The sequence below is a fragment of the Danio rerio genome, chromosome 17 (assembly GCF_049306965.1).
Source record: "Danio rerio strain Tuebingen ecotype United States chromosome 17, GRCz12tu, whole genome shotgun sequence".
In the NCBI taxonomy this organism is placed as follows: Eukaryota; Metazoa; Chordata; class Actinopteri; order Cypriniformes; family Danionidae; genus Danio; species Danio rerio.
In genome coordinates this window covers 47,026,159-47,039,409 of record NC_133192.1, presented here as the reverse complement: position 1 = coordinate 47,039,409, position 13,251 = coordinate 47,026,159, and positions in this window count along the sequence as shown.

Below are 13,251 nucleotides of genomic sequence, written 5' to 3'. Positions count from 1 at the left end.
AATGTAATAAAACCTGATCCAGCTATAAAATGCATCATTCTTTTTTGTTTTAGACAACATTTCATGCACTGTTAAACATGTTAAAGCAAGTTGCAAGTGAAAATCTATGTCTCTGACTGAGTTTGCATTACTGTGATTTGACCTCTCTGCTGGCTGAGATAAGCTCATTTTCAACGTCCAATTCAGAATGTAATAAAACCTGATCCAGCTATAAAATGCATCATTCTTTTTTGTTTTAGACAACATTTCATGCACTGTTAAACATGTTAAAGCAAGTTGCAAGTGAAAATCTATGTCTCTGACTGAGTTTGCATTACTGTGATTTGACCTCTCTGCTGGCTGAGATAAGCTCATTTTCAACGTCCAATTCAGAATGTAATAAAACCTGATCCAGCCATAAAATGCATCATTCTTTTTTGTTTTAGACAACATTTCATGCACTGTTAAACATGTTAAAGCAAGTTGCAAGTGAAAATCTATGTCTCTGACTGAGTTTGCATTACTGTGATTTGACCTCTCTGCTGGCTGAGATAAGCTCATTTTCAACGTCCAATTCAGAATGTAATAAAACCTGATCCAGCTATAAAATGCATCATTCTTTTTTGTTTTAGATAACATTTCATGCACTGTTAAACATGTTAAAGCAAGTTGCAAGTGAAAATCTATGTCTCTGACTGAGTTTGCATTACTGTGATTTGACCTCTCTTCTGGCTGAGATAAGCTCATTTTCAACGTCCAATTCAGAATGTAATAAAACCAGATCCAGCCATAAAATGCATCATTCTTTTTTGTTTTAGACAACATTTCATGCACTGTTAAACATGTTAAAGCAAGTTGGAAGTGAAAATCTATGTCTCTGACTGAGTTTGCATTACTGTGATTTGACCTCTCTGCTGGCTGAGATAAGCTCATTTTCAACGTCCAATTCAGAATGTAATAAAACCAGATCCAGCCATAAAATGCATCATTCTTTTTTGTTTTAGATAACATTTCATGCACTGTTAAACATGTTAAAGCAAGTTGCAAGTGAAAATCTATGTCTCTGACTGAGTTTGCATTACTGTGATTTGACCTCTCTGCTGGCTGAGATAAGCTCATTTTCAACGTCCAATTCAGAATGTAATAAAACCTGATCCAGCTATAAAATGCATCATTCTTTTTTGTTTTAGACAACATTTCATGCACTGTTAAACATGTTAAAGCAAGTTGCAAGTGAAAATCTATGTCTCTGACTGAGTTTGCATTACTGTAATTTGACATCTCTGCTGGCTGAGATAAGCTCATTTTCAACGTCCATTTCAGAAAGTGATAAAACCAGATCCAGCCATAAAATGCATCATTCTTTTTTAATTTAGACAACATTTCATGCACTGTTAAACATGTTAAAGCAAGTTGCAAGTGAAAATCTATGTCTCTGACTAAGTTTGCATTACTGTGATTTGACCTCTCTGCTGGCTGAGATAAGCTCATTTTCAACGTCCAATTCAGAATGTGATAAAACCTGATCCAGCTATAAAATGCATCATTCTTTTTTGTTTTAGACAACATTTCATGCACTGTTAAACATGTTAAAGCAAGTTGGAAGTGAAAATCTATGTCTCTGACTGAGTTTGCATTACTGTGATTTGACCTCTCTGCTGGCTGAGATAAGCTCATTTTCAACGTCCAATTCAGAATGTAATAAAACCAGATCCAGCCATAAAATGCATCATTCTTTTTTGTTTTAGATAACATTTCATGCACTGTTAAACATGTTAAAGCAAGTTGCAAGTGAAAATCTATGTCTCTAACTGAGTTTGCATTACTGTGATTTGACCTCTCTGCTGGCTGAGATAAGCTCATTTTCAACGTCCAATTCAGAATGTAATAAAACCTGATCCAGCTATAAAATGCATCATTCTTTTTTGTTTTAGACAACATTTCATGCACTGTTAAACATGTTAAAGCAAGTTGCAAGTGAAAATCTATGTCTCTGACTGAGTTTGCATTACTGTAATTTGACCTCTCTGCTGGCTGAGATAAGCTCATTTTCAACGTCCATTTCAGAAAGTGATAAAACCAGATCCAGCCATAAAATGCATCATTCTTTTTTAATTTAGACAACATTTCATGCACTGTTAAACATGTTAAAGCAAGTTGCAAGTGAAAATCTATGTCTCTGACTGAGTTTGCATTACTGTGATTTGACCTCTCTGCTGGCTGAGATAAGCTCATTTTCAACGTCCAATTCAGAATGTAATAAAACCAGATCCAGCCATAAAATGCATCATTCTTTTTTGTTTTAGACAACATTTCATGCACTGTTAAACATGTTAAAGCAAGTTGCAAGTGAAAATCTATGTCTCTGACTGAGTTTGCATTACTGTGATTTGACCTCTCTGCTGGCTGAGATAAGCTCATTTTCAACGTCCATTTCAGAAAGTGATAAAACCAGATCCAGCCATAAAATGCATCATTCTTTTTTAATTTAGACAACATTTCATGCACTGTTAAACATGTTAAAGCAAGTTGCAAGTGAAAATCTATGTCTCTGACTAAGTTTGCATTACTGTGATTTGACCTCTCTGCTGGCTGAGATAAGCTCATTTTCAACGTCCAATTCAGAATGTAATAAAACCTGATCCAGCTATAAAATGCATCATTCTTTTTTGTTTTAGATAACATTTCATGCACTGTTAAACATGTTAAAGCAAGTTGCAAGTGAAAATCTATGTCTCTGACTGAGTTTGCATTACTGTGATTTGACCTCTCTGCTGGCTGAGATAAGCTCATTTTCAACGTCCAATTCAGAATGTAATAAAACCTGATCCAGCCATAAAATGCATCATTCTTTTTTGTTTTAGATAACATTTCATGCACTGTTAAACATGTTAAAGCAAGTTGCAAGTGAAAATCTATGTCTCTGACTGAGTTTGCATTACTGTGATTTGACCTCTCTGCTGGCTGAGATAAGCTCATTTTCAACGTCCAATTCAGAATGTAATAAAACCAGATCCAGCCATAAAATGCATCATTCTTTTTTGTTTTAGACAACATTTCATGCACTGTTAAACATGTTATAGCAAGTTGCAAGTGAAAATCTATGTCTCTGACTGAGTTTGCATTACTGTGATTTGACCTCTCTGCTGGCTGAAATAAGTTCATTTTCAACGTCCAATTCAGAATGTAATAAAACCAGATCCAGCCATAAAATGCATCATTCTTTTTTGTTTTAGACAACATTTCATGCACTGTTAAACATGTTAAAGCAAGTTGCAAGTGAAAATCTATGTCTCTGACTGAGTTTGCATTACTGTGATTTGACCTCTCTGCTGGCTGAGATAAGCTCATTTTCAACGTCCAATTCAGAATGTAATAAAATCTGATCCAGCTATAAAATGCATCATTCTTTTTTGTTTTAGACAACATTTCATGCACTGTTAAACATGTTAAAGCAAGTTGCAAGTGAAAATCTATGTCTCTGACTGAGTTTGCATTACTGTGATTTGACCTCTCTGCTGGCTGAGATAAGCTCATTTTCAACGTCCAATTCAGAATGTAATAAAACCAGATCCAGCCATAAAATGCATCATTCTTTTTTGTTTTAGATAACATTTCATGCACTGTTAAACATGTTAAAGCAAGTTGCAAGTGAAAATCTATGTCTCTGACTGAGTTTGCATTACTGTGATTTGACCTCTCTGCTGGCTGAGATAAGCTCATTTTCAACGTCCAATTCAGAATGTAATAAAACCAGATCCAGCCATAAAATGCATCATTCTTTTTTGTTTTAGATAACATTTCATGCACTGTTAAACATGTTAAAGCAAGTTGCAAGTGAAAATCTATGTCTCTGACTGAGTTTGCATTACTGTGATTTGACCTCTCTGCTGGCTGAGATAAGCTCATTTTCAACGTCCAATTCAGAATGTAATAAAACCTGATCCAGCTATAAAATGCATCATTCTTTTTTGTTTTAGACAACATTTCATGCACTGTTAAACATGTTAAAGCAAGTTGCAAGTGAAAATCTATGTCTCTGACTGAGTTTGCATTACTGTGATTTGACCTCTCTGCTGGCTGAGATAAGCTCATTTTCAACGTCCAATTCAGAATGTAATAAAACCTGATCCAGCTATAAAATGCATCATTCTTTTTTGTTTTAGACAACATTTCATGCACTGTTAAACATGTTAAAGCAAGTTGCAAATGAAAATCTATGTCTCTGACTGAGTTTGCATTACTGTGATTTGACCTCTCTGCTGGCTGAGATAAGCTCATTTTCAACGTCCAATTCAGAATGTAATAAAACCTGATCCAGCTATAAAATGCATCATTCTTTTTTGTTTTAGACAACATTTCATGCACTGTTAAACATGTTAAAGCAAGTTGCAAGTGAAAATCTATGTCTCTGACTGAGTTTGCATTACTGTGATTTGACCTCTCTGCTGGCTGAGATAAGCTCATTTTCAACGTCCAATTCAGAATGTAATAAAACCAGATCCAGCCATAAAATGCATCATTCTTTTTTGTTTTAGATAACATTTCATGCACTGTTAAACATGTTAAAGCAAGTAGCAAGTGAAAATATATGTCTTTGACTGAGTTTGCATTACTGTGATTTGACCTCTCTGCTGGCTGAGATAAGCTCATTTTCAACGTCCAATTCAGAATGTAATAAAACCAGATCCAGCCATAAAATGCATCATTCTTTTTTGTTTTAGACAACATTTCATGCACTGTTAAACATGTTAAAGCAAGTTGCAAGTGAAAATCTATGTCTCTGACTGAGTTTGCATTACTGTGATTTGACCTCTCTGCTGGCTGAGATAAGCTCATTTTCAACGTCCATTTCAGAAAGTGATAAAACCAGATCCAGCCATAAAATGCATCATTCTTTTTTAATTTAGACAACATTTCATGCACTGTTAAACATGTTAAAGCAAGTTGCAAGTGAAAATCTATGTCTCTGACTAAGTTTGCATTACTGTGATTTGACCTCTCTGCTGGCTGAGATAAGCTCATTTTCAACGTCCAATTCAGAATGTAATAAAACCTGATCCAGCTATAAAATGCATCATTCTTTTTTGTTTTAGATAACATTTCATGCACTGTTAAACATGTTAAAGCAAGTTGCAAGTGAAAATCTATGTCTCTGACTGAGTTTGCATTACTGTGATTTGACCTCTCTGCTGGCTGAGATAAGCTCATTTTCAACGTCCAATTCAGAATGTAATAAAACCTGATCCAGCCATAAAATGCATCATTCTTTTTTGTTTTAGATAACATTTCATGCACTGTTAAACATGTTAAAGCAAGTTGCAAGTGAAAATCTATGTCTCTGACTGAGTTTGCATTACTGTGATTTGACCTCTCTGCTGGCTGAGATAAGCTCATTTTCAACGTCCAATTCAGAATGTAATAAAACCAGATCCAGCCATGAAATGCATCATTCTTTTTTGTTTTAGACAACATTTCATGCACTGTTAAACATGTTATAGCAAGTTGCAAGTGAAAATCTATGTCTCTGACTGAGTTTGCATTACTGTGATTTGACCTCTCTGCTGGCTGAGATAAGCTCATTTTCAACGTCCAATTCAGAATGTAATAAAACCAGATCCAGCCATAAAATGCATCATTCTTTTTTGTTTTAGACAACATTTCATGCACTGTTAAACATGTCAAAGCAAGTTGCAAGTGAAAATCTATGTCTCTGACTGAGTTTGCATTACTGTGATTTGACCTCTCTGCTGGCTGAGATAAGCTCATTTTCAACGTCCAATTCAGAATGTAATAAAACCAGATCCAGCCATAAAATGCATCATTCTTTTTTGTTTTAGATAACATTGCATGCACTGTTAAACATGTTAAAGCAAGTTGCAAGTGAAAATCTATGTCTCTGACTGAGTTTGCATTACTGTGATTTGACCTCTCTGCTGGCTGAGATAAGCTCATTTTCAACGTCCAATTCAGAATGTAATAAAACCTGATCCAGCTATAAAATGCATCATTCTTTTTTGTTTTAGACAACATTTCATGCACTGTTAAACATGTTAAAGCAAGTTGCAAGTGAAAATCTATGTCTCTGACTGAGTTTGCATTACTGTGATTTGACCACTCTGCTGGCTGAGATAAGCTCATTTTCAACGTCCAATTCAGAATGTAATAAAACCAGATCCAGCCATAAAATGCATCATTCTTTTTTGTTTTAGACAACATTTCATGCACTGTTAAACATGTTAAAGCAAGTTGCAAGTGAAAATCTATGTCTCTGACTGAGTTTGCATTACTGTGATTTGACCTCTCTGCTGGCTGAGATAAGCTCATTTTCAACGTCCAATTCAGAATGTAATAAAACCAGATCCAGCCATAAAATGCATCATTCTTTTTTGTTTTAGATAACATTTCATGCACTGTTAAACATGTTAAAGCAAGTTGCAAGTGAAAATCTATGTCTCTGACTGAGTTTGCATTACTGTGATTTGACCTCTCTGCTGGCTGAGATAAGCTCATTTTCAACGTCCAATTCAGAATGTAATAAAACCTGATCCAGCTATAAAATGCATCATTCTTTTTTGTTTTAGACAACATTTCATGCACTGTTAAACATGTTAAAGCAAGTTGCAAGTGAAAATCTATGTCTCTGACTGAGTTTGCATTACTGTGATTTGACCTCTCTGCTGGCTGAGATAAGCTCATTTTCAACGTCCAATTCAGAATGTAATAAAACCTGATCCAGCTATAAAATGCATCATTCTTTTTTGTTTTAGACAACATTTCATGCACTGTTAAACATGTTAAAGCAAGTTGCAAATGAAAATCTATGTCTCTGACTGAGTTTGCATTACTGTGATTTGACCTCTCTGCTGGCTGAGATAAGCTCATTTTCAACGTCCAATTCAGAATGTAATAAAACCTGATCCAGCTATAAAATGCATCATTCTTTTTTGTTTTAGACAACATTTCATGCACTGTTAAACATGTTAAAGCAAGTTGCAAGTGAAAATCTATGTCTCTGACTGAGTTTGCATTACTGTGATTTGACCTCTCTGCTGGCTGAGATAAGCTCATTTTCAACGTCCAATTCAGAATGTAATAAAACCAGATCCAGCCATAAAATGCATCATTCTTTTTTGTTTTAGATAACATTTCATGCACTGTTAAACATGTTAAAGCAAGTAGCAAGTGAAAATATATGTCTTTGACTGAGTTTGCATTACTGTGATTTGACCTCTCTGCTGGCTGAGATAAGCTCATTTTCAACGTCCAATTCAGAATGTAATAAAACCAGATCCAGCCATAAAATGCATCATTCTTTTTTGTTTTAGACAACATTTCATGCACTGTTAAACATGTTAAAGCAAGTTGCAAGTGAAAATCTATGTCTCTGACTGAGTTTGCATTACTGTGATTTGACCTCTCTGCTGGCTGAGATAAGCTCATTTTCAACGTCCATTTCAGAAAGTGATAAAACCAGATCCAGCCATAAAATGCATCATTCTTTTTTAATTTAGACAACATTTCATGCACTGTTAAACATGTTAAAGCAAGTTGCAAGTGAAAATCTATGTCTCTGACTAAGTTTGCATTACTGTGATTTGACCTCTCTGCTGGCTGAGATAAGCTCATTTTCAACGTCCAATTCAGAATGTAATAAAACCTGATCCAGCTATAAAATGCATCATTCTTTTTTGTTTTAGATAACATTTCATGCACTGTTAAACATGTTAAAGCAAGTTGCAAGTGAAAATCTATGTCTCTGACTGAGTTTGCATTACTGTGATTTGACCTCTCTGCTGGCTGAGATAAGCTCATTTTCAACGTCCAATTCAGAATGTAATAAAACCTGATCCAGCCATAAAATGCATCATTCTTTTTTGTTTTAGATAACATTTCATGCACTGTTAAACATGTTAAAGCAAGTTGCAAGTGAAAATCTATGTCTCTGACTGAGTTTGCATTACTGTGATTTGACCTCTCTGCTGGCTGAGATAAGCTCATTTTCAACGTCCAATTCAGAATGTAATAAAACCAGATCCAGCCATGAAATGCATCATTCTTTTTTGTTTTAGACAACATTTCATGCACTGTTAAACATGTTAAAGCAAGTTGCAAATGAAAATCTATGTCTCTGACTGAGTTTGCATTACTGTGATTTGACCTCTCTGCTGGCTGAGATAAGCTCATTTTCAACGTCCAATTCAGAATGTAATAAAACCTGATCCAGCTATAAAATGCATCATTCTTTTTTGTTTTAGACAACATTTCATGCACTGTTAAACATGTTAAAGCAAGTTGCAAGTGAAAATCTATGTCTCTGACTGAGTTTGCATTACTGTGATTTGACCTCTCTGCTGGCTGAGATAAGCTCATTTTCAACGTCCAATTCAGAATGTAATAAAACCAGATCCAGCCATAAAATGCATCATTCTTTTTTGTTTTAGATAACATTTCATGCACTGTTAAACATGTTAAAGCAAGTTGCAAGTGAAAATCTATGTCTCTGACTGAGTTTGCATTACTGTGATTTGACCTCTCTGCTGGCTGAGATAAGCTCATTTTCAACGTCCAATTCAGAATGTAATAAAACCTGATCCAGCTATAAAATGCATCATTCTTTTTTGTTTTAGACAACATTTCATGCACTGTTAAACATGTTAAAGCAAGTTGCAAGTGAAAATCTATGTCTCTGACTGAGTTTGCATTACTGTGATTTGACCACTCTGCTGGCTGAGATAAGCTCATTTTCAACGTCCAATTCAGAATGTAATAAAACCAGATCCAGCCATAAAATGCATCATTCTTTTTTGTTTTAGACAACATTTCATGCACTGTTAAACATGTTAAAGCAAGTTGCAAGTGAAAATCTATGTCTCTGACTAAGTTTGCATTACTGTGATTTGACCTCTCTGCTGGCTGAGATAAGCTCATTTTCAACGTCCAATTCAGAATGTAATAAAACCAGATCCAGCCATAAAATGCATCATTCTTTTTTGTTTTAGATAACATTTCATGCACTGTTAAACATGTTAAAGCAAGTTGCAAGTGAAAATCTATGTCTCTGACTGAGTTTGCATTACTGTGATTTGACCTCTCTGCTGGCTGAGATAAGCTCATTTTCAACGTCCAATTCAGAATGTAATAAAACCTGATCCAGCCATAAAATGCATCATTCTTTTTTGTTTTAGATAACATTTCATGCACTGTTAAACATGTTAAAGCAAGTTGCAAGTGAAAATCTATGTCTCTGACTGAGTTTGCATTACTGTGATTTGACCTCTCTGCTGGCTGAGATAAGCTCATTTTCAACGTCCAATTCAGAATGTAATAAAACCTGATCCAGCCATAAAATGCATCATTCTTTTTTGTTTTAGATAACATTTCATGCACTGTTAAACATGTTAAAGCAAGTTGCAAGTGAAAATCTATGTCTCTGACTGAGTTTGCATTACTGTGATTTGACCTCTCTGCTGGCTGAGATAAGCTCATTTTCAACGTCCAATTCAGAATGTAATAAAACCAGATCCAGCCATGAAATGCATCATTCTTTTTTGTTTTAGACAACATTTCATGCACTGTTAAACATGTTATAGCAAGTTGCAAGTGAAAATCTATGTCTCTGACTGAGTTTGCATTACTGTGATTTGACCTCTCTGCTGGCTGAGATAAGCTCATTTTCAACGTCCAATTCAGAATGTAATAAAACCAGATCCAGCCATAAAATGCATCATTCTTTTTTGTTTTAGACAACATTTCATGCACTGTTAAACATGTTAAAGCAAGTTGCAAGTGAAAATCTATGTCTCTGACTGAGTTTGCATTACTGTGATTTGACCTCTCTGCTGGCTGAGATAAGCTCATTTTCAACGTCCAATTCAGAATGTAATAAAACCAGATCCAGCCATAAAATGCATCATTCTTTTTTGTTTTAGATAACATTTCATGCACTGTTAAACATGTTAAAGCAAGTTGCAAGTGAAAATCTATGTCTCTGACTGAGTTTGCATTACTGTGATTTGACCTCTCTGCTGGCTGAGATAAGCTCATTTTCAACGTCCAATTCAGAATGTAATAAAACCTGATCCAGCTATAAAATGCATCATTCTTTTTTGTTTTAGACAACATTTCATGCACTGTTAAACATGTTAAAGCAAGTTGCAAGTGAAAATCTATGTCTCTGACTGAGTTTGCATTACTGTGATTTGACCACTCTGCTGGCTGAGATAAGCTCATTTTCAACGTCCAATTCAGAATGTAATAAAACCAGATCCAGCCATAAAATGCATCATTCTTTTTTGTTTTAGACAACATTTCATGCACTGTTAAACATGTTAAAGCAAGTTGCAAGTGAAAATCTATGTCTCTGACTGAGTTTGCATTACTGTGATTTGACCTCTCTGCTGGCTGAGATAAGCTCATTTTCAACGTCCAATTCAGAATGTAATAAAACCAGATCCAGCCATAAAATGCATCATTCTTTTTTGTTTTAGATAACATTTCATGCACTGTTAAACATGTTAAAGCAAGTTGCAAGTGAAAATCTATGTCTCTGACTGAGTTTGCATTACTGTGATTTGACCTCTCTGCTGGCTGAGATAAGCTCATTTTCAACGTCCAATTCAGAATGTAATAAAACCAGATCCAGCCATAAAATGCATCATTCTTTTTTGTTTTAGACAACATTTCATGCACTGTTAAACATGTTAAAGCAAGTTGCAAGTGAAAATCTATGTCTCTGACTGAGTTTTCATTACTGTGATTTGACCTCTCTGCTGGCTGAGATAAGCTCATTTTCAACGTCCAATTCAGAATGTAATAAAACCTGATCCAGCTATAAAATGCATCATTCTTTTTTGTTTTAGACAACATTTCATGCACTGTTAAACATGTTAAAGCAAGTTGCAAGTGAAAATCTATGTCTCTGACTGAGTTTGCATTACTGTGATTTGACCTCTCTGCTGGCTGAGATAAGCTCATTTTCAACGTCCAATTCAGAATGTAATAAAACCAGATCCAGCCATAAAATGCATCATTCTTTTTTGTCTTAGATAACATTTCATGCACTGTTAAACATGTTAAAGCAAGTTGCAAGTGAAAATCTGTCTCTGACTGAGTTTGCATTACTGTGATTTGACCTCTCTGCTGGCTGAGATAAGCTCATTTTCAACGTCCAATTCAGAATGTAATAAAACCTGATCCAGCTATAAAATGCATCATTCTTTTTTGTTTTAGACAACATTTCATGCACTGTTAAACATGTTAAAGCAAGTTGCAAGTGAAAATCTATGTCTCTGACTGAGTTTGCATTACTGTGATTTGACCTCTCTGCTGGCTGAGATAAGCTCATTTTCAACGTCCAATTCAGAATGTAATAAAACCTGATCCAGCTATAAAATGCATCATTCTTTTTTGTTTTAGACAACATTTCATGCACTGTTAAACATGTTAAAGCAAGTTGCAAGTGAAAATCTATGTCTCTGACTGAGTTTGCATTACTGTGATTTGACCTCTCTGCTGGCTGAGATAAGCTCATTTTCAACGTCCAATTCAGAATGTAATAAAACCTGATCCAGCCATAAAATGCATCATTCTTTTTTGTTTTAGACAACATTTCATGCACTGTTAAACATGTTAAAGCAAGTTGCAAGTGAAAATCTATGTCTCTGACTGAGTTTGCATTACTGTGATTTGACCTCTCTGCTGGCTGAGATAAGCTCATTTTCAACGTCCAATTCAGAATGTAATAAAACCTGATCCAGCTATAAAATGCATCATTCTTTTTTGTTTTAGATAACATTTCATGCACTGTTAAACATGTTAAAGCAAGTTGCAAGTGAAAATCTATGTCTCTGACTGAGTTTGCATTACTGTGATTTGACCTCTCTGCTGGCTGAGATAAGCTCATTTTCAACGTCCAATTCAGAATGTAATAAAACCAGATCCAGCCATAAAATGCATCATTCTTTTTTGTTTTAGACAACATTTCATGCACTGTTAAACATGTTAAAGCAAGTTGGAAGTGAAAATCTATGTCTCTGACTGAGTTTGCATTACTGTGATTTGACCTCTCTGCTGGCTGAGATAAGCTCATTTTCAACGTCCAATTCAGAATGTAATAAAACCAGATCCAGCCATAAAATGCATCATTCTTTTTTGTTTTAGATAACATTTCATGCACTGTTAAACATGTTAAAGCAAGCTGCAAGTGAAAATCTATGTCTCTGACTGAGTTTGCATTACTGTGATTTGACCTCTAAGCTGGCTGAGATAAGCTCATTTTCAACGTCCAATTCAGAATGTAATAAAACCTGATCCAGCTATAAAATGCATCATTCTTTTTTGTTTTAGACAACATTTCATGCACTGTTAAACATGTTAAAGCAAGTTGCAAGTGAAAATCTATGTCTCTGACTGAGTTTGCATTACTGTAATTTGACCTCTCTGCTGGCTGAGATAAGCTCATTTTCAACGTCCATTTCAGAAAGTGATAAAACCAGATCCAGCCATAAAATGCATCATTCTTTTTTAATTTAGACAACATTTCATGCACTGTTAAACATGTTAAAGCAAGTTGCAAGTGAAAATCTATGTCTCTGACTAAGTTTGCATTACTGTGATTTGACCTCTCTGCTGGCTGAGATAAGCTCATTTTCAACGTCCAATTCAGAATGTAATAAAACCTGATCCAGCTATAAAATGCATCATTCTTTTTTGTTTTAGATAACATTTCATGCACTGTTAAACATGTTAAAGCAAGTTGCAAGTGAAAATCTATATCTCTGACTGAGTTTGCATTACTGTGATTTGACCTCTCTGCTGGCTGAGATAAGCTCATTTTCAACGTCCAATTCAGAATGTAATAAAACCTGATCCAGCCATAAAATGCATCATTCTTTTTTGTTTTAGATAACATTTCATGCACTGTTAAACATGTTAAAGCAAGTTGCAAGTGAAAATCTATGTCTCTGACTGAGTTTGCATTACTGTGATTTGACCTCTCTGCTGGCTGAGATAAGCTCATTTTCAACGTCCAATTCAGAATGTAATAAAACCAGAACCAGCCATAAAATGCATCATTCTTTTTTGTTTTAGACAACATTTCATGCACTGTTAAACATGTTAAAGCAAGTTGCAAGTGAAAATCTATGTCTCTGACTGAGTTTGCATTACTGTGATTTGACCTCTCTGCTGGCTGAGATAAGCTCATTTTCAACGTCCAATTCAGAATGTAATAAAACCTGATCCAGCCATAAAATGCATCATTCTTTTTTG